General features: G+C 44.0%; 16 non-coding genes and 5 pseudogenes across 16 annotated transcripts; 2 read left to right on the forward strand and 19 right to left on the reverse strand.

Moving 5' to 3' along the window:
- Window positions 1-5,642: 5,642 nt before the first annotated feature.
- Window positions 5,643-5,761, forward strand: LOC146503144 (5S ribosomal RNA; annotated as a pseudogene).
- Window positions 5,762-6,150: 389 nt separating this feature from the next.
- LOC146503145 (5S ribosomal RNA) lies at window positions 6,151-6,269 on the forward strand (annotated as a pseudogene).
- A 1,402-nt stretch (window positions 6,270-7,671) lies between these two features.
- On the reverse strand, window positions 7,672-7,862 carry LOC146503146 (U2 spliceosomal RNA). The gene has a single exon (XR_014869057.1). It is a non-coding gene; the product is annotated as a U2 spliceosomal RNA (small nuclear RNA).
- A 220-nt stretch (window positions 7,863-8,082) lies between these two features.
- Window positions 8,083-8,195, reverse strand: LOC146503147 (U5 spliceosomal RNA). The gene has a single exon (XR_014868952.1). It is a non-coding gene; the product is annotated as a U5 spliceosomal RNA (small nuclear RNA).
- A 243-nt stretch (window positions 8,196-8,438) lies between these two features.
- On the reverse strand, window positions 8,439-8,629 carry LOC146503148 (U2 spliceosomal RNA). Its single transcript, XR_014869030.1, has one exon. It is a non-coding gene; the product is annotated as a U2 spliceosomal RNA (small nuclear RNA).
- Window positions 8,630-8,835: 206 nt separating this feature from the next.
- On the reverse strand, window positions 8,836-8,948 carry LOC146503149 (U5 spliceosomal RNA). Its single transcript, XR_014868949.1, has one exon. It is a non-coding gene; the product is annotated as a U5 spliceosomal RNA (small nuclear RNA).
- Window positions 8,949-9,279: 331 nt separating this feature from the next.
- Window positions 9,280-9,392, reverse strand: LOC146503150 (U5 spliceosomal RNA). Its single transcript, XR_014868907.1, has one exon. It is a non-coding gene; the product is annotated as a U5 spliceosomal RNA (small nuclear RNA).
- Window positions 9,393-9,635: 243 nt separating this feature from the next.
- Window positions 9,636-9,814, reverse strand: LOC146503151 (U2 spliceosomal RNA; annotated as a pseudogene).
- A 4,906-nt stretch (window positions 9,815-14,720) lies between these two features.
- On the reverse strand, window positions 14,721-14,845 carry LOC146503152 (U2 spliceosomal RNA; annotated as a pseudogene).
- A 194-nt stretch (window positions 14,846-15,039) lies between these two features.
- On the reverse strand, window positions 15,040-15,152 carry LOC146503153 (U5 spliceosomal RNA). The gene has a single exon (XR_014868933.1). It is a non-coding gene; the product is annotated as a U5 spliceosomal RNA (small nuclear RNA).
- Window positions 15,153-15,369: 217 nt separating this feature from the next.
- LOC146503154 (U2 spliceosomal RNA) lies at window positions 15,370-15,560 on the reverse strand. Its single transcript, XR_014869081.1, has one exon. It is a non-coding gene; the product is annotated as a U2 spliceosomal RNA (small nuclear RNA).
- Window positions 15,561-15,754: 194 nt separating this feature from the next.
- Window positions 15,755-15,867, reverse strand: LOC146503155 (U5 spliceosomal RNA). The gene has a single exon (XR_014868927.1). It is a non-coding gene; the product is annotated as a U5 spliceosomal RNA (small nuclear RNA).
- A 331-nt stretch (window positions 15,868-16,198) lies between these two features.
- Window positions 16,199-16,311, reverse strand: LOC146503156 (U5 spliceosomal RNA). The gene has a single exon (XR_014868995.1). It is a non-coding gene; the product is annotated as a U5 spliceosomal RNA (small nuclear RNA).
- Window positions 16,312-16,554: 243 nt separating this feature from the next.
- LOC146503157 (U2 spliceosomal RNA) lies at window positions 16,555-16,745 on the reverse strand. Its single transcript, XR_014869087.1, has one exon. It is a non-coding gene; the product is annotated as a U2 spliceosomal RNA (small nuclear RNA).
- A 194-nt stretch (window positions 16,746-16,939) lies between these two features.
- LOC146503158 (U5 spliceosomal RNA) lies at window positions 16,940-17,052 on the reverse strand. Its single transcript, XR_014868919.1, has one exon. It is a non-coding gene; the product is annotated as a U5 spliceosomal RNA (small nuclear RNA).
- A 243-nt stretch (window positions 17,053-17,295) lies between these two features.
- On the reverse strand, window positions 17,296-17,495 carry LOC146503159 (U2 spliceosomal RNA). The gene has a single exon (XR_014869110.1). It is a non-coding gene; the product is annotated as a U2 spliceosomal RNA (small nuclear RNA).
- A 4,948-nt stretch (window positions 17,496-22,443) lies between these two features.
- On the reverse strand, window positions 22,444-22,568 carry LOC146503160 (U2 spliceosomal RNA; annotated as a pseudogene).
- Window positions 22,569-22,762: 194 nt separating this feature from the next.
- LOC146503161 (U5 spliceosomal RNA) lies at window positions 22,763-22,875 on the reverse strand. The gene has a single exon (XR_014868958.1). It is a non-coding gene; the product is annotated as a U5 spliceosomal RNA (small nuclear RNA).
- A 243-nt stretch (window positions 22,876-23,118) lies between these two features.
- On the reverse strand, window positions 23,119-23,309 carry LOC146503162 (U2 spliceosomal RNA). Its single transcript, XR_014869046.1, has one exon. It is a non-coding gene; the product is annotated as a U2 spliceosomal RNA (small nuclear RNA).
- A 194-nt stretch (window positions 23,310-23,503) lies between these two features.
- LOC146503163 (U5 spliceosomal RNA) lies at window positions 23,504-23,616 on the reverse strand. The gene has a single exon (XR_014868914.1). It is a non-coding gene; the product is annotated as a U5 spliceosomal RNA (small nuclear RNA).
- A 243-nt stretch (window positions 23,617-23,859) lies between these two features.
- On the reverse strand, window positions 23,860-24,046 carry LOC146503164 (U2 spliceosomal RNA). The gene has a single exon (XR_014869105.1). It is a non-coding gene; the product is annotated as a U2 spliceosomal RNA (small nuclear RNA).
- Between the last annotated feature and the right edge of the window lie 2,935 nt (window positions 24,047-26,981).

The following is a 26,981-nucleotide window of genomic DNA, read 5'->3' on the forward strand; positions in this document are numbered from 1 at the left end:
TCCCTGTCCCTTTTTGCCTGGGCTCCAACAGACTTGAGAATCACCCCTGCAGGTTACATAGGAAATATATAAAACCTTTTCTGCTTCAGCAGAGGATCTTTGTCTCACTGTTTATCACTACTACTGTAACTCGTGTTTTCTGAGAGGTTGCCATCAGTCTGTGAGCTGCACATCTGGACTGCACAGCAGTGGAAAGATCTCGTCCACTGTCACTGAAGTAGTTCTGTGTTATCTTAACTGAAATACCTCTTCTGTTTCAAAATACATTTCTAATAAAATCATTTTTAACATCCATGAATGCAGATTATGACTGTAAAAGGAGAAACAACATTAGTGTTCCCATGTTCTTGTTATGGTGCGACTGGATGGCCTTTGAACCCTGGGGCATATACTACGAAGTGATTTCAGCATGCCCAGGTTTTCTTTCCATCATCTGGATTCACTTACACTAACAATCGTGATCAGGATAACCGCTGGTTAGCAAAGTTAATCCAGGGTTTCTCATGCACCTTCACAAGGAAAGGGAGGTGTTGGCAGCATCTGACCAATCACAAAAAGGGAAATTCACAGATAATATGACTTGTCTTGATGCCTAAAATGTTTTTATGCTTGATTCAATTTAGCTGTTAAGTGTCTTTTACTCTGCTGGTGCCGGTTAGGTTCCAGATTAGAGATCAGCAGGTATGAAATCACGACGTACTGACCAATCACTTCTCCAGAAAATAGTGTCACTATTCCTGGAAGATCCCTTTGACTTCTGTTGGGGGGGAAGAGAGGGTCTAAAGTTTCATTTTTGTCTAATGTAGTGATGCGCGAATCATGAACGAATCGTTCAATACTCGAGAATCACTTTACTGACTCATGAATCATGATACACAAGTCCAACTGACTCACTGACTCATCCCTGTTGCTGTTAGCAGCAATGTAACTAGCTTATAATTAAAATTGTGGAGAAAAACACAACATCCAGTATCTTAACAAAAACATTTCTGCTCTGAACTGGAAGAAAAAACCCTGAGTAGAAGCTCACATCAAGAAAATAGCTCCACGGTTCACAGTAGCATCGCTCTGCTAACATGCTAACAGCACATTTGAGCTACTCACCCCCTCCCTTCCTGTGCTGAATCATAGAGCGAACGAGTCACTCACTCACTCACCCCCTCCCTCCTGGCTCACAGCTTCTTCTTCTTCTTTGTTGGCAACCAATGTTAAGGCGCATTACCGCCCCCTGGCTCACATTTCAGTGGACATTTAGATGAGAAAGTATATATTTATATTAAATATATATTTAACACATTTAAGGAAAATACTAATAAAATAAAGATAAACTAAATAAATGTTTATTAAGCAATTTTGATAGGAAATTGCTGAATTTTAGAAATGTTTTTGCTCTTTTTTTGCTCTATAAAATAGTTTTGTTTTTTTTAAAATCATTCATCTGAGTAGTAGGATTTACATGAAAAGAGAAACAAATTAAGTTTGAGTGAAAATTTAAATTTTTTGCACACTCTGGTCAACTGACTCAGTGAATCAAATGACTCAAAAAAACCGATTCACTTTGGTGAGTGACTCATTAAAACTCGATTCAGTAAAAAGAATCAAATTTACCATCACTAGTCTAATGTCTTTGTGTTTCACTAATGAGCATCAGTAAGAAAAAAAACGTGTTCTTAGATGCAACTTTTTTTCTGTTGTCATCAAACAACCACACGATCTGCGTTAATTCACTAACGGAGATTTGCCGCGTGGCGTTAACGTCATTTTAACGAGATTAACGCTGACAGCGCTAGTTTTAATATTTAATATATTTAAGAATTTAATTTTTAAATCTTTTTTTCATTTATGTATTTATTTTATTGTTATTTCACTTTCTTTGTCTGTTTATGTTGTTTTTTACTGTTATCTCAGTTTTTGTGATGGAAAGCACTTTGTTCAACCATGTTGGTTTTAACGTACTCTATAAATAAAGTTGGATTGGATTGGACTAATATGATGAAAGCGAGCCCAAGCCTGAAATCGACTCCTGATCTTTGATCCGTCCTCACCTGGTCGTGAACGTGATGGTCAGCCAGGTATCCAGTTTACCTTTGAGTGTCAGATTTAGGCAGATTTGATTGCTTCCGTTTCATAATGACAGATTTAAGTGAACTCCTCTGTCTCCATTCCCAGACTTCTACTTTTGAATAAACTTTCCTTTAACTTGCTCCGAGTGCTCTTTTGTCTGCATGGTGTAACTGTAGCCTGGCATGCTGAATAACCAGTGAGTGGACCTTCCAGAAATATGTGATTTTGGCTGTTGAAGTAGGTCAGTCACCTTTGAAGGGCTTAATATTTATGGAGTCATCAGTTGACGTTTGTTTGTGGAAGTCTGTTTTCACTCTGATAATAAAGAGGATTTATTTATTTCATTGACCAATAATAAAAAGACTGTTATTATATTTTTAACATTATATGATTATATTCACAGTGATGCTTTGAGGAAGACTGCACTGTTTGTCCCAGAATAATCAAACTGCCATGAAATACATTCACTAATTTACTATTTGGAACTAACACACTATTAGTACATCTCAGAGACACCTTCTTTCTCACATGAAGAGTAACAGATTACATCTCTTACTGTGTCCGACCAAACAACTGCTGTGGAAAGTCAGTTATTAGCAGTTTTTTAACTACACCCGTAAATGAACGTTTGACTGAATGCTGATAAGTGAATACTGAGAAGTTAGGAGGAAATGTTTTCAAATTTTCCTGCAGAGAATCTGATTAAAATGTTTTTTGTGAGCAAGAACCAGTTTGATCAGTGACCTTTTTAGCCAGAAACCTTTAAGGTCACACATCCGCTGTAATATTATAATTTGCTGTTCTTTTTTTAATACACCTTTGTAGAGAAGAAAAACATCTGGATGTCCTGATGCCAGCTGCTTTTCTTTCCAAGCTCCTTACAGTGGCTTGCAAAAGTGTTCGGCCCCCTTAAACTTTTCCACATTTTGTCACATTACAGCTGCAAACATGAATCAATTTTTTTGGAATTCCACGTGAAAGACCAACACAAAGTGGTAAACATGTGAGAAGTGGAACAAAAATCATACATGATTCCAAACATTTTTTACAAATAAATAACTGTAAAGTGTGGTGTAAGTAATATTAGATTAGTATATTATTAGATAATTAATAATTAATATTACTAATAATTATTATTAGTAATATTAGAGTAAGTAATAATATAGAGTAATAACCCGCAGTTCAAAAAAGCTCCCCTCCGACAGCCAAACCCATCTGTTCTCTGATTGGATTGTTACATTTGTCATTGACATGACATTGACCAATCAGATGAAAGGAAGAAAAATAGGGTCAAAATTCGTACTTGTAACTTGCAGAGATTCCCACGTTTTTTTTGGCTAAGTCCACATACAAATCTTTTTTACACACACACACAAATTCTTTTTACACATACAAAAGTACAAGTACAAAATATTTATAACCACATTTTGAGCCCACAAAGCTGTACGTGAGCTTCACTGCAGTGGCTCGTGCACCGCTGCGTTCACGGTGTTTGCTGTCAATTATACAGCAGTGACATATGTATGTAAAATGTTTACTGAAGTTAGTGAAACAGTGTTTGTAAGGACTATAAGGTCCATAATTACTGAGGCAGTTAGGCTGTTTCACAATCTTGGCTCAGCACACACACACACACACACACACACACTCCATCTTTATCTGTATCTAACATTTCTGAGCAGCATGACTTTATTATCTGTGTGTCTGCAAACAATCTGGTTTCTGTGGTTTCAGATCCATTTCTCTCTCAAGGGAAATAAAGGGATTACACGGCCGTCTTTTCCTGTTTCATATGTCAGGCTATGGCTGTATCCCAATTCAGGGTCTGCAGCCTTAAAGGCCGCATTTTAATTACGTCACAGCGACGCGACGAAGGCTGTCCCACTTCGAAGGCTGCTCGAAATCCGGCCCTCAAATGCGTCCTTCATTTCCCTGAATTTTAAGGATGTGGCGGTGTAGACTTCGTGGCCCAACATATCCCAGAATGCATAGCACGGCGGTGGGTGTGGATAATTTTGGCGGAAAAAAACGGCGGATGAGGGGCGCCCGAAGAGCAAACTTTAAGTAAGTACTGAATATCATGTCACTTATTTATGTGTAAATGTTTAATAACGAAGAATATTAAAACATTCCTGTTGGCCACATGTCGGGAAAGTTATATGACATTAGTGACGTTTGTACTAACTTGGTTTTAAAGCCTTTACTTTAAAATATACGCTGTTCAATAGCTGACCTTAATCTTACAGAGAATGATCAAAGCTCATGTAGAAACAAACAAACAAATGAACAAAAGATTTTCTCCTTCATTCCTGTCAATGCTGTACGAAACGTTAGCTGTTAGTATCATGGTTGCTAGGCAACCTGGGCAGCGCAACGGAGGCTAGACCGTCCCATTTCAGAAGCCTCGCACTTCCGGCCTTAGTGGTCTTTGAGTACGCAGCCCTTGTGGACCGTTAAGGCTGCGTACTTTAAGGCTGCAGACGATCTGAATTGGGATACAGCCTATGTATGGGGCGCCGTTTGTAAACTGAAACATGCTGAAATTAACGGCAACATTTTTCCACATTTAGCTCTAAATCTTACAAAAACATGTTTTTTCTAGTCATTTTTTACAACATTTAGTAAAATATTTGCAACTTTTTATATTTAAAACAGAATTTTAAATGTTGAATCTAAATGCTAAATGTTAAATGTAAATATTATATTTAAATGTTAAATGTTAAATGTAAATATTATATTTAAATGTTAAATGTAAATATTATATTTAAATCTAAATGTTAAATGTAAATATTATATATAAATCTAAATGTTAAATGTAAATATTATATTTAAATGTTAAATGTTAAATGTAAATATTATATTTAAATGTTAAATGTTAAATGTAAATATTATATTTAAATCTAAATGTTAAATGTAAATATTATATATAAATCTAAATGTTAAATGTAAATATTATATTTAAATGTTAAATGTAAATATTATATTTAAATGTTAAATGTTAAATGTAAATATTATATTTAAATCTAAATGTTAAATGTAAACATTATATATAAATCTAAATGTTAAAAGTTTAATCTAAATGTTACGGGAAACTAAATATTTAGCTAATATCTCGGAAGCTAAGCAGGGCTGTGCTTGGTTAGTACTTGGATGGGAGACTGCCTGGGAATACCTGGTGCTGTAAGCCTTTAGTTTTCATGTCATTGAACTGCTTTTGATCCAGAGAAGGAGTCTATTAAAAGACCCAAAGCAGCTACCCATTAATGAGGGCACATTAACGACATTGCTTTTGGCTGTTTTCACCAATGTCTTGTTCTGCTGGTTGAGGCCACCTACAACACACCAGGGCCAGTGCTGCTGGCCGAGGCTAACTACACCACACCAGGCCCTTTGCTGGTTCCTGAGGACATCTTCAAAAAATCCATGGCCTGTGCTGCTGGATAAATGCTAAACTGAGTCTTTGGGTTAGGGTATTAGGCAAGCATGCAGGTAGGGTTATAGGATTATGTTCGTGACTTCAGGTACTTGCCACCTCATCACTTGATTCCATAAATTGACACATTGTGCTGTGGGCAGCAGCTTATGGCCATACCACCCTGAGCATGCCTGACCTCGTCTGATTTCAGAAGCTAAGCAGGGCTGCGCTTGGTTAGTACTTGGATGGGAGACTGCCTGGGAATACCTGGTGCTGTAAGCCTTTCATTTTCATGTCATTGAACTGGTTTTGATCCAGAGAAGGGGTGTATTAAAAGACCCAAAGCAGCTGCACATTAATGAGGGCACATAACGACATTGCTTTTGGCTGTTTTCACCAATGTCTTGTTCTGCTGGCTGAGGCCACCTACAACACACCAGGGCCAGTGCTGCTGGCCGAGGCTAACTACACCACACCAGGCCCTGTGCTGGTTCCTGAGGCCATCTTCAAAAATCCAGGGCCTGTGCTGCTGGATAAATGCTAAACTGAGTCTTTGGTTTAGGGTATTAGGCAAGCATGCAGGTAGGGTTATAGGATTGTGTTCGTGACTTCAGCTACTGGCTATCTCATCATTTGATTCCATAAATTGACACATTGTGCTGTGGGCAGCAGCTTACGGCCATACGACCCTGAACACGCCTGACCTCATCTGATCTCGAAAGCTAAGCAGGGCTGGGCTTGGTTAGTACTTGGATGGGAGACTGCCTGGGAATACCTGGTGCTGTAAGCCTTTCATTTTCATGTCATTGAACTGCTTTTGATCCAGAAAAGGGGTGTATTAAAAGACCCAAAGCAGCTGCCCATTAATGAGGGCACATTAACGACATGGCTTTCGGCTGTTTTCACCAATGTCTTGTTCTGCTGGCCGAGGCTAACTACACCACACCAGGCCCTGTGCTGGTTCCTGAGGCCATCTTCAAAAATCCAGGGCCTGTGCTGCTGGATAAATGCTGAACTGAGTCTTTGGTTTTGGGTATTAGGCAAGTATGCAGGTAGGGTAATAGGATTGTGTTCGTGACTTCAGGTACTGGCCACCTCATCACTTGCATCAATAAATTGACACATTGTGCTGTGGGCTGAGGCCCCCTTAAACTGATAAGAACAGATTTTTTTTTTTTTTTTTCCAAAATTTATTTATTTCATACAATTCATTAAAAAAGTCAAAACAACACCAGAAACATATTAGTAATAATAGAATACAAGAAAAATAAAGAAATAAAAAATAAAATAAAATAAAACAGGCACCAAATGGAGCCGCATCTTACCACTACATGGGCCCGTACTCTATAATATTCTTCTCAAACCCAAAACGACCGTTCTAGAACGACAGAACTCTATCGGAAACACAAAAATCAAACTATCCTCCTAGTTTGAATCTCTTAAGCCTTCCTGAAACCGGGAGGTGTTTGGAAGACATGTTTCCACCTATCCTTAATTGTGTCCCAGCCCCATTTAGTTTTCTCTAAAAGACAAGTCTTCTCTATTTCTTTTACTATTATTCTACGTGTAGTTCTAGCTGTCCATTTGTAAGACCCCAGGATGTACCCCTGTCGAGCCTTCCACAAAAATAGTTTTGTCAGGGCCATTAACAAGGGGATCTTTCCGCTGGCCTCGTTTCTTTTTTCCTTCCCTGTAAGGAACATTAGCTCATCATATTGGATGCCATTTAAACACTCATATTGCACTTGCATTTCTCTCCACACTTCTTGCGCAAAACCACATCCCCACATTACATGTTCTATCGTTTCTTCTTCTCCTTGACAAGTAGTCCTTGGACAGTTTTTGTTGTCGCTTAATCTATGAGCATACATTATGGATCTCACAGGGATTTTCCTGTGTAGCAGCAACCAGTTCAAATCTTTACACCCATTGCTCAAGTCTTTTCCTTGTGCTCGTTTCCATGTAGCCTCTTTCACCCACAAACACTGTGTGTGGGTTTTTTCCACCAGGGTCCTATACAAGGTCTTATGATTCAGGGCAAGGTCCTTATCCTTACATTCTAAATGCTTCTCCCGCCACTTGATCAGCTTTGCATAATACACCGGTCTGCTTTCTGCTCTGGGCACACTATTGTCCCACTTGGTCAGTTGTCTCAATGGGCCTGATAGCCATTGCTTTTGCACAAAGTCAGCAAAGGAGGCACCGTTCCCGGAGGCGCTGCAATACCAGGTCGATGCATGGAGCGAACGGAGCGAGCCCCTTATTCGGCTACCTGTTCTAAAAATGCGTTTAATACGTTGCCCCCGAATCGGGGGCGTATCAGATATTAAACTGATAAGAACAGATACTACACTTGATCTTAGCCAAAAGGCCGAGAAGCGATGGCCTCCTGCAGGTTCCTGGCTGAGCCGCCTTCTCGGGACACTTCTGGCTTGTGACGGTGCGCTCTTTCACTTGGCTCACAGGGAGGGCTCCGCTTCAAATCTCCGCCCACCCACAGTAGCTCAGAGGCCTGCGGAGCTGCCTGCGGAGCTGCCTGCGGAGCTGCCTGCGGAGCTGCGCGCTTTCTTCTATTTCTTCTTTTGAACAACGAGGAGAGGGCCCAGCCAGACGGCAGACCCTGCCAAAAATAGGTGCAACTCCTTAACCTCACTCTCCACGGAAATCTTTAGTAAAAGGCAAAAGACTTGTACGTTTTGAAGAGAAGCCAGAGTGTGCGTTTCTTTGGCCTCGCTGGAAGCCGCAGTGACTCCTCATCCCGGCTTCCGGCGTCACGGTAGGCCCTGTTTGCTTGGCTGAAGGGGCAGATCTCAGGCCCCGCCTGCTCTGCTCCAGAGTTCGACTTTGACAGGAGAGGGGTGACTGGAGAGGAGCACGTTCGCGGCTTCAGGCTGCTTTCTGGCTCTTGGCTTGGCAGACCTTACTTTGTTTGGCTTTTTTGCTTTTGCACAAAGTTAGCAAAGGGGGCACCATTCCCGGAGGCGCTGCAATACCGGGTCGATGCGTGGAGCGAACGGAGCGAGCCCCTTATTCGGCTCCCTGTTCTAAAAATGCGTTTAATACGTTGCCCCCGAATCGGGGGCGTATCAGATATTAAACTGATAAGAACAGATACTACACTTGATCTTAGCCAAAAGGCCGAGAAGCGATGGCCCCCTGCAGGTTCCTGGCTGAGCCGCCTTCTCGGGACACTTCTCGCTTGTGACGGTGCGCTCTTTCACTTGGCTCACAGGGAGGGCTCCGCTTCAAATCTCCGCCCACCCACAGTAGCTCAGAGGCCTGCGGAGCTGCCTTTGGAGCTGCCTGGAACTGCGCGCTTTCTTCTATTTCTTCTTTTGAACAACGAGGAGAGGGCCAAGCCAGACGGCAGACCCTGCCAAAAATAGGTGCAACTCCTTAGCCTCACTCTCCACGGAAGTCTTTAGTAAAAGGCGAAAGACTTGTAAGTTTTGAAGAGAAGCCAGAGTGTGTGTTTCTTTGGCCTCGCTGGAAGCCACAGTGACTCCTCGTCCCGGCTTCCGGCGTCACGGTAGGCCCTGTTTGCTTGGCTGAAGGGGCAGATCTCAGGCCCCGCCTGCTCTGCTCCAGAGTTCGACTTTGACAGGAGAGGGGTGACTGGAGAGGAGCACGTTCGCGGCTTCAGGCTGCTTTCTGGCTCTTGGCTTGGCAGACCTTACTTTGTTTGGCTTTCTTGCTTTTGCACAAAGTCAGCAAAAGGGGCAGTAGCTCAGAGGCCTGCGGAACTCCCTGGAACTGCGCGCTTTCTTCTATTTCTTGTTTTGAACAACGAGGAGAGGGCCCAGCCAGACGGCAGACCCTGCCAAAAATAGGTGCAACTCCTTAGCCTCACTCTCCACGGAAGTCTTTAGTAAAAGGCGAAAGACTTGTACGTTTTGAAGAGAAGCCAGAGTGTGTGTTTCTTTGGCCTCGCTGGAAGCCGCAGTGACTCCTCGTCCCGGCTTCCGGCGTCACGGTAGGCCCTGTTTGCTTGGCTGAAGGGGCAGATCTCAGGCCCCGCCTGCTCTGCTCCAGAGTTCGACTTTGACAGGAGAGGGGTGACTGGAGAGGAGCACGTTCGCGGCTTCAGGCTGCTTTCTGGCTCTTGGCTTGGCAGATCTTACTTTGTTTGGCTTTCTTGCTTTTGCACAAAGTCAGCAAAGGGGGCACCGTTCCCGGAGGAGCTACAATATCGGGTCGATGCGTGGAGCGAACCCCTTATTCGGCTCCCTGTTCTAAAAATGCGTTTAATACGTTGCCCCCGAATCGGGGGCGTATCAGATATTAAACTGATAAGAACAGATTTTTTTTTCCTTTTTATTTTCAAGTACAAAAGAACCACAAACTTAGTAACAATACTGCAAAGAAACTGTACAAACATCACTTCTGATAGAACAGAGGACAAGCGTATTTTAAACAGAAGAAAACGTTTTCTCTCCCCATTGATCAGGTTATTCAGTTGTCCTTTCTGCAGGTGCTGTAATATCCAAATAGCAAAATGATTAATCAGGATTTTTTTTTTTTTTTTAAATGGAGAAACACACATTCATTTACACAACATGCCAAAGTTACATCGCATCTTCTCGATTGGCAACCACATTAACATATTTTCCCATCCTTTTTTTTTTTTTTTTTTTTTTGACTCTAAAACTAGTCTTACTGTATATTGCTCTCAAAACAAACTAAAACCTTTCCCCACTTAGTCTCCAAAATTAGGTGGCTTCTGAAAAATGGTTTTCCACCTGTCTTTGATTGCATCCCACCCCCACTTCAATATCTCAAAATGCCATACTTTTTCTATTTCTTTCTCTACCAACCTACATGTGCCCATAACTGTCCATTTATATGACCCCAGAATATACCCTTGCCGAGCCTTCCACAAATATAGTTTCACCAAAGACACTAGTAAAAGAGACTTTTCTTTTCGATTGCTTCCCTTCTCCCACCCCGTAAGGGACATTACTTCATTGTACAAGATTCCTTTTAAACAATCATACTGCCTCTGCATTTCGCCCCACACTTCTCCCGCGAAAGGACATCCCCACATTACATGCTCTATTGTTTCTTCTCTTTGACATGTGCTTCTCGGGCAGTTCTTATTGTCACACAATCTATGTGCATACATTATTGACCTTACTGGTATTTTTTTATGCAGCAGCAACCAATTAAGGTCCCTGCACCCGTTGCTCAGTTCCTTTTTTTGGGCTCGTTTCCATACCTCCTCCTGCACCCATATGTTTTGGGTGTGGGTTTTCTGCACCAAAGTTCTATACAGTTTTTTGTGATTCAACATTAGGTCCTTGTCCTTATATTCCTGGTGCTTCTCTCGCCATTTAATCATCCTTGAATAATGTTCTGGCCTGCTTTCCGCCCTCGGCACTCTATTGTCCCACTCGATCAATTGTCTCATGGGACCAGATAACCAAAAGCGGATCAAAACTTGACATTTGTGTATATTGGGCCTATTCAATAGATTACAGATATTGCTATAATACATCACGTCCAATTTCAAGGGGATGCATGGGACATCCCTCCCACCTTTTTGTATTGTCTGATACATCGTTGTTCTTTTTACGTATTCATACCCCCCCCAAATTAATTTAAAAATTCCCCGTGTTAGCACCTTCCTATGAGTCTGTGGCATTGGGAAGACATATGCCAAATGGAGTAGGGCAGGTAAGATGTCAGCTTTTACGGCCAAAACCTTGCCAGTTATAGTGAGCTTTCTTTTGGACCACATCCCCAATTTCTTTGTGACTTTTGCCATCTTCAAGTCCCAATTATGATTTGCGTCCCCCCCAGGGTTCCCAAAATCAATGCCCAAAACCCGCATGGGCCCTTCACACAACGAGAGCCCACAGAGCATCTCTCTCCTACCTGCCCATCTTCCCAAATATTTGTATTTTGATTTTTCCTTATTAACCTTTGACCCCGCCGCACTCTCAAAGGTCTGTATTGTTTGCATCGTCTCCCTCACACTCCCATCATCTTCCAGATAGAGTACTGTATCATCTGCGTACTGCGAGATTTTCAGCACCTCCCCCCCTGGCAAAACCACCCCTCTGATTTTCTCATTTCCCCTTATTGCGCATGCTAACGGTTCTACGTATATGACATAGAGTAGGGCGGACAGGGGACAACCCTGCCGTAGCCCTCTCTTCTGTTGCACTTCCTCTGTTAAGTATCCGTTTATCTTTACCTTGCAAATTATGTCAGTATACATCATACTTATCCAGTTCAAAAATTTTCCCCCTATATCAAAAGTTCTCATCACCCTCCACAGGAAATCGTGGTTGACCCTATCGAAGGCTTTTTCCTGATCAAGTGTCACACATATTGATGTCAAGTTCCTCTCTTCTATGTACATAAGCACATCTCTATGTAGTTGTAAATTCCAACCAATCTGTCTGCCCTTCACCCCACATGTCTGGTCTGCATTTATAATAGCAGGCATAACTCGGGCCAGACGTCTTGCTAGGGTTCTACTCAGGATTTTATAGTCCACGCAGACCATTGAGAGAGGCCTATAGTTTGAAAGCGCTGCAGGTGAACCTTTCTTATGTATTAGACTTATCACTCCTGTCCTCATACTCTTTGGCATTCTACCCTTTTCACACATTTCATTAAATACCTCCAACAAGTGGTCTCCAATGAGATCCCAAAATGTGATATAAAACTCCTTCGTAAGTCCGTCTATCCCAGGTACCTTGTTATTCTTCATTGTCTTTGTCGCCTCGTATAGTTCGTGATTTGTTATACTCCTTTCCAATATCTTCCTTTCGTCCTCTGATAGCCTCTCTTCCAGAAATCCCAAGATTATTTCTTGGGCATCTTCATCTACTTTTTCCACGCCAAACAATGATCTATAGTACTCTTCTACCACCTTCAATAAGTTATCCCGCCCGGTAACCAATTTCCCATCACTTTCCAACTCCATAATTGCCCCTTTTTCCTCTCTCTTTTTCATTTGAGCGAAAAAATAGGCCGAGCACTTCTCCTGTCGCATATGCTCCTCCTGCATAAATTTAAACATTCTTGTTTTCGCTCTATTCTGGAACAAATCCTCCTGTTTCTTCAATAATACATTCAATTCCTCACTCGCTCCCCCGTTTTTGTTGTTATTCCTCTGAGCTTCTATCCCTGCAATCTTTTCCTGGAGCTTCTTGAAAACCTCTTTGGAAGCCTGCGCTCTCTGTGTGCTATAAGCAATTGAAAACGTTTTTATTCTCTTTTTCGTTTCTTCCCACCACCTCACTCTGTCCTCATACAACCCTTTCATTTCCACCCAACTTCCGAAGATTTCTCTAAATCTTTCCCTATACTCATATTCTGCCAAGACGTCATTATTCAATTTCCAATATGCCTTACCAAAAACTGCTCCTCCGGAAATTACCATTACCCAAATTGCTTTATGGTCTGTAAAAGGGGCAAAAATTGTCCCCCCTCCCGTTACCTTCTCCTTATCTCCTACTAATATATAATCTAATCTGCTCCTCATTCCTCGACTATTTTCCCATGTATAACCGACCTGTTTGCCTAATATCTTTCCCATAGTATCCGCCAAACTGTACTTTGCCATAAAATCTCTGAGCAGGGACGATCCACCATCCTTGTCTAGCGAGCAATTTAAGTCTCCTCCCACGATAATCACTTTGCTCGTCATAAAACATATATCCAAACCAGCAAAGAGTTCTCTACGGGCCCGTGGTTCTGCGTGTGCATAAATATTAACCACGCGACATTGAAATCCAGCCTTCTTAATGTCCACTACCATCACTCTACCCTGGATTACAGAGAACGTGTCTATGATTTGGATGCTTTTCCTCCCACACAAAACTCCCACCCCTGATCCATGTACGCTCCCCACGCTCCATGCTGCTTCGCCTCCTACCCACTCCTTCGTGAAGAGCAGAGCGTCGGCCTCGTCTCTTAAGTGGGCTTCCTGGATTAAACATATATCAAAGTCGCAAGTAATTAAAAATTCATACACAGCTCCCCTTTTCTTTGCATTCCTCAGTCCTCTGACATTTAAAGTCATTATTTTCATCTTATCCATTTAATGGTAAGGGCTACTTCCCCAAACTTTCCTGAGAAAATAATGTTCGTATCAGAGAACTTTCAGCGTTACTTTCATTTTCACTCCCATCGTCGGAATCATTTTCACTTATCGTGGTGCTCAAAGGAGTGTGGGTACACTCCGTTTGAGTTCCTTTTGGAGCACGCCTTTCTCCCTCCACACCGAAAGGCGCAGTCTCCAATTTTTCCTCATTGCTATCTTCTGGCGGAGTGGCCGAAACCTGCCTTTTCCTTCTTTTCGCCTTCTTTCTTCCTGCTTTCCTAACCTCTCTCCACGGTTGCTCCGTCATGTCCTCACTCGTAGCGAAGGATCCTTCCTTATTCCTGTCCTCTGTATCTAACAAAGGAACCTCTATCATTCTCTCAGAAACTTCTTCTTCCTCGTCAGCCTCATTTCTCTCACCTGCAGGAGTCTCCTGCATTAACAAAGGTGTTCCTAATTTGTCATGTCCAGTTTCCTTCTCTTGGCCCACCGGCCCCACCACTACTGCAGCGTATGACCTGGGCTTTGTGCAATCTCTTGCCATGTGCTCCTCTGACTCACATAAATGACATTTCTTTAGTACAGTGCAGTCTCTTGTGCTATGTCCCGTTTCATTGCAATTTCGGCACCTCACCTGATTGCAATTAGCGGCTTCATGGCCTTTGCCGCCACATCTTCTGCAAACCAGAGGTTGGCCCGCGTAGATGAGGAAGCCTCTGTCCGCCCCGATAGAAAAAACTGCCGGAGGATGTCGATAGCCGTCTTCACTATTCGGGTCTTCCTCCATTTTGACGCGGAATTGTCTTTTGCCGGTCCACAAGCCCAGACCATCTTTTATTATTCTTACTCCAGGTAAGACCTTTACGTGTCTTCCCAAAAAACATCTTATAGTCTCTTCTGAAACCCATGGGTTATACATGTGTACAGTTAGGACACTATAGTCACTTCTATATAAAGGGGTGACCATGTACCTTTTTAGTTCTTCATTTGACGTCAGGTGAGCTTTTCTCCTTGCTTCTTCCGCTGTGTCTTTCGTAGTTAGCGTCACATCGCAGTACTTGTTGGTTATACTCTGTTGCAAGCAGTAGATCTCCTCAGGCTGAATCTGCAAAGCATCAAACAAAATCCTCCTCCCAAAAGTTATTCGATCCTGGAAAGCTGCATCTTTGTCTTTTAGAGCAAATCTTAAGGTGTTCCTCGTGCCATCTCCTCTTTCAGTCTGCGTATAGCTGGCCGACCAGGTCGCCATTGTGCTTCTCAGGTAAGAACAGATACTACACTTGATCTTAGCCAAAAGGCCGAGAAGCGATGGCCTCCTGCAGGTTCCTGGCTGAGCCGCCTTCTTGGGACACTTCTCGCTTGTGACGGTGCTCTCTTTCACTTGGCTCACAGGGAGGGCTCCGCTTCAAATCTCCGCCCACCCACAGTAGCTCAGAGGCCTGCGGAGCTGCCTGGAACTGCGCGCTTTCTTCTATTTCTTCTTTTGAACAACGAGGAGAGGGCCCAGCCAGACGGCAGACCCTGCCAAAAAAAGGTGCAACTCCTTAGCCTCACTCTCCACGGAAGTCTTTAGTAAAAGGCGAAAGACTTGTACGTTTTGAAGAGAAGCCAGAGTGTGTGTTTCTTTGGCCTCGCTGGAAGCCGCAGTGACTCCTCGTCCCGTCTTCCGGCACACGGTAGGCCCTGTTTGCTTGGCTGAAGGGGCAGATCTCAGGCCCCGCCTGCTCTGCTCCAGAGTTCGACTTTGACAGGAGAGGGGTGACTGGCTGCTTTCTGGCTCTTGGCTTGGCAGACATTACTTTGTTTGGCTTTTTTGCTTTTGCACAAAGTCAACAAAGGGGGCACCGTTCCCGGAGGCGCTGCAATACCGGGTCGATGTGTCGAGCGAACGGAGCGAGCCCCTTATTCGGCTCCCTGTTCTAAAAATGCGTTTAATACGTTGCCCCCGAATCAGGAGCGTATCAGATATTAAACTGATAAGAACAGATACTACACTTGATCTTAGCCAAAAGGCCGAGAAGCGATGGCCTCCTGCAGGTTCCTGGCTGAGCCGCCTTCTCGGGACACTTCTCGCTTGTGACGGTGCGCTCTTTCACTTGGCTCACAGGGAGGGCTCCGCTTCAAATCTCCGCCCACCCACAGTAGCTCAGAGGCCTGCGGATCTGCCTGGAACTGCGCGCTTTCTTCTATTTCTTCTTTTGAACAACGAGGAGAGGGCCCAGCCAGACGGCAGACCCTGCCAAAAATAGGTGCAACTCCTTAGCCTCGCTCTCCACGGAAGTCTTTAGTAAAAGGCGAAAGACTTGTACGTTTTGAAGAGAAGCCAGAGTGTGTGTTTCTTTGGCCTCGCAGGAAGCCGCAGTGACTCCTCGTCCCGTCTTCCGGCGTCACGGTAGGCCCTGTTTGCTTGGCTGAAGGGGCAGATCTCAGGCCCCGCCTGCTCTGCTCCAGAGTTCGACTTTGACAGGAGAGGGGTGACTGGAGAGGAGCACGTTCGCGGCTTCAGGCTGCTTTTTGGCTCTTGGCTTGGCAGACCTTACTTTGTTTGGCTTTCTTGCTTTTGCACAAAGTCAGCAAAAGGGGCAGTAGCTCAGAGGCCTGCGGAACTCCCTGGAACTGCGCGCTTTCTTCTATTTCTTCTTTTGAACAAGGAGGAGAGGGCCCAGCCAGACGGCAGACCCTGCCAAAAATAGGTGCAACTCCTTAGCCTCGCTCTCCACGGAAGTCTTTACTAAAAGGCGAAAGACTTGTATGTTTTGAAGAGAAGCCAGAGTGTGTGTTTCTTTGGCCTCGCTGGAAGCCGCAGTGACTCCTCGTCCCGGCTTCCGGCGTCACGGTAGGCCCTGTTTGCTTGGCTGAAGGGGCAGATCTCAGGCCCCGCCTGCTCTGCTCCAGAGTTCGACTTTGACAGGAGAGGGGTGACTGGAGAGGAGCACGTTCGCGGCTTCAGGCTGCTTTCTGGCTCTTGGCTTGGCAGACCTTACTTTGTTTGGCTTTTTTGCTTTTGCACAAAGTCAGCAAAGGGGGCACCGTTCCCGGAGGCGCTGCAATACCGGGTCGATGCGTGGAGCGAACGGAGCGAGCCCCTTATTCGGCTTCCTGTTCTAAAAATGCGTTTAATACATTTCCCCCAAATCGGGGGCGTATCAGATATTAAACTGATAAGAACAGATACTACACTTGATTTTAGCCAAAAGGCCGAGAAGCGATGGCCTCCTGCAGGTTCCTGGCTGAGCCGCCTTCTCGGGACACTTCTCGCTTGTGACGGTGCGCTCTTTCACTTGGCTCACAGGGAGGGTTCGGCGTCAAATCTCCGCCCACCCACAGTAGCTCAGAGGCCTGCGGAGCTCCCTGGAACTGCACGCTTTCTTCTATTTCTTCTTTTGAACAACGAGGAGAGGGCCCAGCCAGACGGCAGACCCTGCCAAAAATAGGTGCAACTCCTTAGCCTCGCTCTCCACGGAAGTCTTTAGTAAAAGGCGAAAGACTTGTACGTTTTGAAGAGAAGCCAGAGTTTGTGTTTATTTGGCCTCGCTGGAAGCCGCAGTGACTCCTCGTCCCGGCTTCCGGTGTCACGGTAGGCTCTGTTTGCTTGGCTGAAGGGGCAGATCTCAGGCCCCGCCTGCTCTGCTCCAGAGTTCGACTTTGACAGGAGAGGGGTGACTGGAGAGGAGCATGTTCGCGGCTTCAGGCTGCTTTCTGGCTCTTGGCTTGGCAGACCTTACTTTGTTTGGCTTTTTTGCTTTTGCACAAAGTCAGCAAAGGGGGCACCGTTCCCGGAGGCGCTGCAATACCGGGTCGATGCGTGGAGCGAACAGAGCGAGCCCCTTATTCGGCTCCCTGTTTTAAAAATGCGTTTAATACGTTGCCCCCAAATCGGGGGCGTATCAGATATTAAACTGAGAAGAACAGATTTATTTTTTTTTTTTTTTTTTCTTTTTATTTTCAAGTACAAAAGAACCACAAACTTAGTAACAATACTGCAAAGAAACTTTACAAACATCACTTCTGATAGAACAGAGGACAAGTGTATTTTAAACAGAAGAAAACGTTTTCTCTCCCCATTGATCAGGTTATTCAGTTGTCCTTTCTGCAGGTGCTGTAATATCCAAATAGCAAAATGATTAATCAGGATTTTTTTTTTTTTTTTTTTTTTTTTTTTTTTTTTTTTTTTAAATGGAAAAACACACATTCATTTACACAACATGCCAAAGTTACATCGCATCTTCTCGATTGGCAACCACATTAACATATTTTCCCATCCTTTTTTTTTTTTTTTTTTTTTTTTTTTTTTTTTTTTTTTTGACTCTAAAACTAGTCTTACTGTATATTGCTCTCAAAACAAACTAAAACCTTTCCCCACTTAGTCTCCAAAATTAGGTGGCTTCTGAAAAATGGTTTTCCACCTGTCTTTGATTGCATCCCACCCCCACTTCAATATCTCAAAATGCCATACTTTTTCTATTTCTTTCTCTACCAACCTACATGTGCCCATAACTGTCCATTTATATGACCCCAGAATATACCCTTGCCGAGCCTTCCACAAATATAGTTTCACCAAAGACACTAGTAAAAGAGACTTTTCTTTTCGATTGCTTCCCTTCTCCCACCCCGTAAGGGACATTACTTCATTGTACAAGATTCCTTTTAAACAATCATACTGCCTCTGCATTTCGCCCCACACTTCTCCCGCGAAAGGACATCCCCACATTACATGCTCTATTGTTTCTTCTCTTTGACATGTGCTTCTCGGGCAGTTCTTATTGTCACACAATCTATGTGCATACATTATTGACCTTACTGGTATTTTTTTATGCAGCAGCAACCAATTAAGGTCCCTGCACCCGTTGCTCAGTTCCTTTTTTTGGGCTCGTTTCCATACCTCCTCCTGCACCCATATGTTTTGGGTGTGGGTTTTCTGCACCAAAGTTCTATACAGTTTTTTGTGATTCAACATTAGGTCCTTGTCCTTATATTCCTGGTGCTTCTCTCGCCATTTAATCATCCTTGAATAATGTTCTGGCCTGCTTTCCGCCCTCGGCACTCTATTATCCCACTCGATCAATTGTCTCATGGGACCAGATAACCAAAAGCGGATCAAAACTTGACATTTGTGTATATTGGGCCTATTCAATAGATTACAGATATTGCTATAATACATCACGTCCAATTTCAAGGGGATGCATGGGACATCCCTCCCACCTTTTTGTATTGTCTGATACATCGTTGTTCTTTTTACGTATTCATACCCCCCCCAAATTAATTTAAAAATTCCCCGTGTTAGCACCTTCCTATGAGTCTGTGGCATTGGGAAGACATATGCCAAATGGAGTAGGGCAGGTAAGATGTCAGCTTTTACGGCCAAAACCTTGCCAGTTATAGTGAGCTTTCTTTTGGACCACATCCCCAATTTCTTTGTGACTTTTGCCATCTTCAAGTCCCAATTATGATTTGCGTCCCCCCCAGGGTTCCCAAAATCAATGCCCAAAACCCGCATGGGCCCTTCACACAACGAGAGCCCACAGAGCATCTCTCTCCTACCTGCCCATCTTCCCAAATATTTGTATTTTGATTTTTCCTTATTAACCTTTGACCCCGCCGCACTCTCAAAGGTCTGTATTGTTTGCATCGTCTCCCTCACACTCCCATCATCTTCCAGATAGAGTACTGTATCATCTGCGTACTGCGAGATTTTCAGCACCTCCCCCCCTGGCAAAACCACCCCTCTGATTTTCTCATTTCCCCTTATTGCGCATGCTAACGGTTCTACGTATATGACATAGAGTAGGGCGGACAGGGGACAACCCTGCCGTAGCCCTCTCTTCTGTTGCACTTCCTCTGTTAAGTATCCGTTTATCTTTACCTTGCAAATTATGTCAGTATACATCATACTTATCCAGTTCAAAAATTTTCCCCCTATATCAAAAGTTCTCATCACCCTCCACAGGAAATCGTGGTTGACCCTATCGAAGGCTTTTTCCTGATCAAGTGTCACACATATTGATGTCAAGTTCCTCTCTTCTATGTACATAAGCACATCTCTATGTAGTTGTAAATTCCAACCAATCTGTCTGCCCTTCACCCCACATGTCTGGTCTGCATTTATAATAGCAGGCATAACTCGGGCCAGACGTCTTGCTAGGGTTCTACTCAGGATTTTATAGTCCACGCAGACCATTGAGAGAGGCCTATAGTTTGAAAGCGCTGCAGGTGAACCTTTCTTATGTATTAGACTTATCACTCCTGTCCTCATACTCTTTGGCATTCTACCCTTTTCACACATTTCATTAAATACCTCCAACAAGTGGTCTCCAATGAGATCCCAAAATGTGATATAAAACTCCTTCGTAAGTCCGTCTATCCCAGGTACCTTGTTATTCTTCATTGTCTTTGTCGCCTCGTATAGTTCGTGATTTGTTATACTCCTTTCCAATATCTTCCTTTCGTCCTCTGATAGCCTCTCTTCCAGAAATCCCAAGATTATTTCTTGGGCATCTTCATCTACTTTTTCCACGCCAAACAATGATCTATAGTACTCTTCTACCACCTTCAATAAGTTATCCCGCCCGGTAACCAATTTCCCATCACTTTCCAACTCCATAATTGCCCCTTTTTCCTCTCTCTTTTTCATATGAGCGAAAAAATAGGCCGAGCACTTCTCCTGTCGCATATGCTCCTCCTGCATAAATTTAAACATTCTTGTTTTCGCTCTATTCTGGAACAAATCCTCCTGTTTCTTCAATAATACATTCAATTCCTCACTCGCTCCCCCGTTTTTGTTGTTATTCCTCTGAGCTTCTATCCCTGCAATCTTTTCCTGGAGCTTCTTGAAAACCTCTTTGGAAGCCTGCGCTCTCTGTGTGCTATAAGCAATTGAAAACGTTTTTATTCTCTTTTTCGTTTCTTCCCACCACCTCACTCTGTCCTCATACAACCCTTTCATTTCCACCCAACTTCCGAAGATTTCTCTAAATCTTTCCCTATACTCATATTCTGCCAAGACGTCATTATTCAATTTCCAATATGCCTTACCAAAAACTGCTCCTCCGGAAATTACCATTACCCAAATTGCTTTATGGTCTGTAAAAGGGGCAAAAATTGTCCCCCCTCCCGTTACCTTCTCCTTATCTCCTACTAATATATAATCTAATCTGCTCCTCATTCCTCGACTATTTTCCCATGTATAACCGACCTGTTTGCCTAATATCTTTCCCATAGTATCCGCCAAACTGTACTTTGCCATAAAATCTCTGAGCAGGGACGATCCACCATCCTTGTCTAGCGAGCAATTTAAGTCTCCTCCCACGATAATCACTTTGCTCGTCATAAAACATATATCCAAACCAGCAAAGAGTTCTCTACGGGCCCGTGGTTCTGCGTGTGCATAAATATTAACCACGCGACATTGAAATCCAGCCTTCTTAATGTCCACTACCATCACTCTACCCTGGATTACAGAGAACGTGTCTATGATTTGGATGCTTTTCCTCCCACACAAAACTCCCACCCCTGATCCATGTACGCTCCCCACGCTCCATGCTGCTTCGCCTCCTATCCACTCCTTCGTGAAGAGCAGAGCGTCGGCCTCGTCTCTTAAGTGGGCTTCCTGGATTAAACATATATCAAAGTCGCAAGTAATTAAAAATTCATACACAGCTCCCCTTTTCTTTGCATTCCTCAGTCCTCTGACATTTAAAGTCATTATTTTCATCTTATCCATTTAATGGTAAGGGCTACTTCCCCAAACTTTCCTGAGAAAATAATGTTCGTATCAGAGAACTTTCAGCGTTACTTTCATTTTCACTCCCATCGTCGGAATCATTTTCACTTATCGTGGTGCTCAAAGGAGTGTGGGTACACTCCGTTTGAGTTCCTTTTGGAGCACGCCTTTCTCCCTCCAGACCGAAAGGCGCAGTCTCCAATTTTTCCTCATTGCTATCTTCTGGCGGAGTGGCCGAAACCTGCCTTTTCCTTCTTTTCGCCTTCTTTCTTCCTGCTTTCCTAACCTCTCTCCACGGTTGCTCCGTCATGTCCTCACTCGTAGCGAAGGATCCTTCCTTATTCCTGTCCTCTGTATCTAACAAAGGAACCTCTATCATTCTCTCAGAAACTTCTTCTTCCTCGTCAGCCTCATTTCTCTCACCTGCAGGAGTCTCCTGCATTAACAAAGGTGTTCCTAATTTGTCATGTCCAGTTTCCTTCTCTTGGCCCACCGGCCCCACCACTACTGCAGCGTATGACCTGGGCTTTGTGCAATCTCTTGCCATGTGCTCCTCTGACTCACATAAATGACATTTCTTTAGTACAGTGCAGTCTCTTGTGCTATGTCCCGTTTCATTGCAATTTCGGCACCTCACCTGATTGCAATTAGCGGCTTCATGGCCTTTGCCGCCACATCTTCTGCAAACCAGAGGTTGGCCCGCGTAGATGAGGAAGCCTCTGTCCGCCCCGATAGAAAAAACTGCCGGAGGATGTCGATAGCCGTCTTCACTATTCGGGTCTTCCTCCATTTTGATGCGGAATTGTCTTTTGCCGGTCCACAAGCCCAGACCATCTTTTATTATTCTTACTCCAGGTAAGACCTTTACGTGTCTTCCCAAAAAACATCTTATAGTCTCTTCTGAAACCCATGGGTTATACATGTGTACAGTTAGGATACTATAGTCACTTCTATATAAAGGGGTGACCATGTACCTTTTTAGTTCTTCATTTGACGTCAGGTGAGCTTTTCTCCTTGCTTCTTCCGCTGTGTCTTTCGTAGTTAACGTCACATCGTAGTACTTGTTGGTTATACTCTGTTGCAAGCAGTAGATCTCCTCGGGCTGAATCTGCAAAGCATCAAACAAAATCCTCCTCCCAAAAGTTATTCGATCCTGGAAAGCTGCATCTTTGTCTTTTAGAGCAAATCTTAAGGTGTTCCTCGTGCCATCTCCTCTTTCAGTCTGCGTATAGCTGGCCGACCAGGTCGCCATTGTGCTTCTCAGATAAGAACAGATACTACACTTGATCTTAGCCAAAAGGCCGAGAAGCGATGGCCTCCTGCAGGTTCCTGGCTGATCCGCCTTCTTGGGACACTTCTCGCTTGTGACGGTGCGCTCTTTCACTTGGCTCACAGGGAGGGTTCGGCGTCAAATCTCCGCCCACCCACAGTAGCTCAGAGGCCTGCGGAGCTCCCTGGAACTGCGCGCTTTCTTCTATTTCTTCTTTTGAACAATGAGGAGAGGGCCCAGCCAGACGGCAAACCCTGCCAAAAATAGGTGCAACTCCTTAGCCTCGCTCTCCACGGAAGTCTTTAGTAAAAGGCGAAAGACTTGTACGTTTTGAAGAGAAGCCAGAGTGTGTGTTTCTTTGGCCTCGCTGGAAGCCGCAGTGACTCCTCGTCCCGTCTTCCGGCGTCACGGTAGGCCCTGTTTGCTTGGCTGAAGGGGCAGATCTCAGGCCCCGCCTGCTCTGCTCCAGAGTTTGACTTTGACAGGAGAGGGGTGACTGGAGAGGAGCACGTTCGCGGCTTCAGGCTGCTTTCTGGCTCTTGGCTTGGCAGACCTTACTTTGTTTGGCTTTTTTGCTTTTGCACAAAGTCAGCAAAGGGGCCACCATTCCCGGAGGCGCTGCAATACCGGGTCGATGCGTGGAGCGAACGGAGCGAGCCCCTTATTCGGCTCCCTTTTCTAAAAATGCGTTTAATACGTTGCCCCCGAATCGGGGGCGTATCAGATATTAAACTGATAAGAACAGATACTACACTTGATCTTAGCCAAAAGGCCGAGAAGCGATGGCCTCCTGCAGGTTCCTGGCTGATCCGCCTTCTCGGGACACTTCTCGCTTGTGACGGTGCGCTCTTTCACTTGGCTCACAGGGAGGGCTCCGCTTCAATTCTCCGCCCACCCACAGTAGCTCAGAGGCCTGCGGAACTCCCTGGAACTGCGCTCTTTCTTCTATTTCTTCTTTTGAACAACGAGGAGAGGGCCCAGCCAGACGGCAGACCCTGCCAAAAATAGGTGCAACTCCTTAGCTTCGCTCTCCACGGAAGTCTTTAGTAAAAGGCGAAAGACTTGTACGTTTTGAAGAGAAGCCAGAGTGTGTGTTTCTTTGGCCTCGCTGGAAGCCGCAGTGACTCATCGTCCCGTCTTCCGGCGTCACGGTAGGCCCTGTTTGCTTGGCTGAAGGGGCAGATCTCAGGCCCCGCCTGCTCTGCTCCAGAGTTCGACTTTGACAGGAGAGGGGTGACTGGAGAGGAGCACGTTCGCGGCTTCCGGCTGCTTTCTGGCTCTTGGCTTGGCAGACCTTACTTTGTTTGGCTTTTTTGCTTTTGCACAAAGTCAGCAAAGGGGGCACCGTTCCCGGAGGCGCTGCAATACCAGGTCGATGCGTGGAGCGAACAGAGCGAGCCCCTTATTCGGCTCCCTGTTCTAAAAATGTGTTTAATACGTTGCCCCCGAATCGGGGGCGTATCAGATATTAAACTGATAAGAACAGATTTTTTTTCCTTTTTATTTTCAAGTACAAAAGAACCACAAACTTAGTAACAATACTGCAAAGAAACTGTACAAACATCACTTCTGATAGAACAGAGGACAAGCGTATTTTAAACAGAAGAAAACGTTTTCTCTCCCCATTGATCAGGTTATTCAGTTGTCCTTTCTGCAGGTGCTGTAATATCCAAATAGCAAAATGATTAATCAGGATTTTTTTTTTTTTTTTTTTTTTTTTTTTTTTTTTTTTAAAATGGAGAAACACACATTCATTTACACAACATGCCAAAGTTACATCGCATCTTCTCGATTGGCAACCACATTAACATATTTTCCCATCCTTTTTTTTTTTTTTTTTTTTTTTTTTTTTGACTCTAAAACTAGTCTTACTGTATATTGCTCTCAAAACAAACTAAAACCTTTCCCCACTTAGTCTCCAAAATTAGGTGGCTTCTGAAAAATGGTTTTCCACCTGTCTTTGATTGCATCCCACCCCCACTTCAATATCTCAAAATGCCATACTTTTTCTATTTCTTTCTCTACCAACCTACATGTGCCCATAACTGTCCATTTATATGACCCCAGAATATACCCTTGCCGAGCCTTCCACAAATATAGTTTCACCAAAGACACTAGTAAAAGAGACTTTTCTTTTCGATTGCTTCCCTTCTCCCACCCCGTAAGGGACATTACTTCATTGTACAAGATTCCTTTTAAACAATCATACTGCCTCTGCATTTCGCCCCACACTTCTCCCGCGAAAGGACATCCCCACATTACATGCTCTATTGTTTCTTCTCTTTGACATGTGCTTCTCGGGCAGTTCTTATTGTCACACAATCTATGTGCATACATTATTGACCTTACTGGTATTTTTTTATGCAGCAGCAACCAATTAAGGTCCCTGCACCCGTTGCTCAGTTCCTTTTTTTGGGCTCGTTTCCATACCTCCTCCTGCACCCATATGTTTTGGGTGTGGGTTTTCTGCACCAAAGTTCTATACAGTTTTTTGTGATTCAACATTAGGTCCTTGTCCTTATATTCCTGGTGCTTCTCTCGCCATTTAATCATCCTTGAATAATGTTCTGGCCTGCTTTCCGCCCTCGGCACTCTATTGTCCCACTCGATCAATTGTCTCATGGGACCAGATAACCAAAAGCGGATCAAAACTTGACATTTGTGTATATTGGGCCTATTCAATAGATTACAGATATTGCTATAATACATCACGTCCAATTTCAAGGGGATGCATGGGACATCCCTCCCACCTTTTTGTATTGTCTGATACATCGTTGTTCTTTTTACGTATTCATACCCCCCCCAAATTAATTTAAAAATTCCCCGTGTTAGCACCTTCCTATGAGTCTGTGGCATTGGGAAGACATATGCCAAATGGAGTAGGGCAGGTAAGATGTCAGCTTTTACGGCCAAAACCTTGCCAGTTATAGTGAGCTTTCTTTTGGACCACATCCCCAATTTCTTTGTGACTTTTGCCATCTTCAAGTCCCAATTATGATTTGCGTCCCCCCCAGGGTTCCCAAAATCAATGCCCAAAACCCGCATGGGCCCTTCACACAACGAGAGCCCACAGAGCATCTCTCTCCTACCTGCCCATCTTCCCAAATATTTGTATTTTGATTTTTCCTTATTAACCTTTGACCCCGCCGCACTCTCAAAGGTCTGTATTGTTTGCATCGTCTCCCTCACACTCCCATCATCTTCCAGATAGAGTACTGTATCATCTGCGTACTGCGAGATTTTCAGCACCTCCCCCCCTGGCAAAACCACCCCTCTGATTTTCTCATTTCCCCTTATTGCGCATGCTAACGGTTCTACGTATATGACATAGAGTAGGGCGGACAGGGGACAACCCTGCCGTAGCCCTCTCTTCTGTTGCACTTCCTCTGTTAAGTATCCGTTTATCTTTACCTTGCAAATTATGTCAGTATACATCATACTTATCCAGTTCAAAAATTTTCCCCCTATATCAAAAGTTCTCATCACCCTCCACAGGAAATCGTGGTTGACCCTATCGAAGGCTTTTTCCTGATCAAGTGTCACACATATTGATGTCAAGTTCCTCTCTTCTATGTACATAAGCACATCTCTATGTAGTTGTAAATTCCAACCAATCTGTCTGCCCTTCACCCCACATGTCTGGTCTGCATTTATAATAGCAGGCATAACTCGGGCCAGACGTCTTGCTAGGGTTCTACTCAGGATTTTATAGTCCACGCAGACCATTGAGAGAGGCCTATAGTTTGAAAGCGCTGCAGGTGAACCTTTCTTATGTATTAGACTTATCACTCCTGTCCTCATACTCTTTGGCATTCTACCCTTTTCACACATTTCATTAAATACCTCCAACAAGTGGTCTCCAATGAGATCCCAAAATGTGATATAAAACTCCTTCGTAAGTCCGTCTATCCCAGGTACCTTGTTATTCTTCATTGTCTTTGTCGCCTCGTATAGTTCGTGATTTGTTATACTCCTTTCCAATATCTTCCTTTCGTCCTCTGATAGCCTCTCTTCCAGAAATCCCAAGATTATTTCTTGGGCATCTTCATCTACTTTTTCCACGCCAAACAATGATCTATAGTACTCTTCTACCACCTTCAATAAGTTATCCCGCCCGGTAACCAATTTCCCATCACTTTCCAACTCCATAATTGCCCCTTTTTCCTCTCTCTTTTTCATATGAGCGAAAAAATAGGCCGAGCACTTCTCCTGTCGCATATGCTCCTCCTGCATAAATTTAAACATTCTTGTTTTCGCTCTATTCTGGAACAAATCCTCCTGTTTCTTCAATAATACATTCAATTCCTCACTCGCTCCCCCGTTTTTGTTGTTATTCCTCTGAGCTTCTATCCCTGCAATCTTTTCCTGGAGCTTCTTGAAAACCTCTTTGGAAGCCTGCGCTCTCTGTGTGCTATAAGCAATTGAAAACGTTTTTATTCTCTTTTTCGTTTCTTCC

The sequence above is a fragment of the Neolamprologus multifasciatus genome, chromosome 14 (genome assembly GCF_963576455.1).
Source record: "Neolamprologus multifasciatus chromosome 14, fNeoMul1.2, whole genome shotgun sequence".
NCBI lineage: Eukaryota > Metazoa > Chordata > Actinopteri > Cichliformes > Cichlidae > Neolamprologus > Neolamprologus multifasciatus.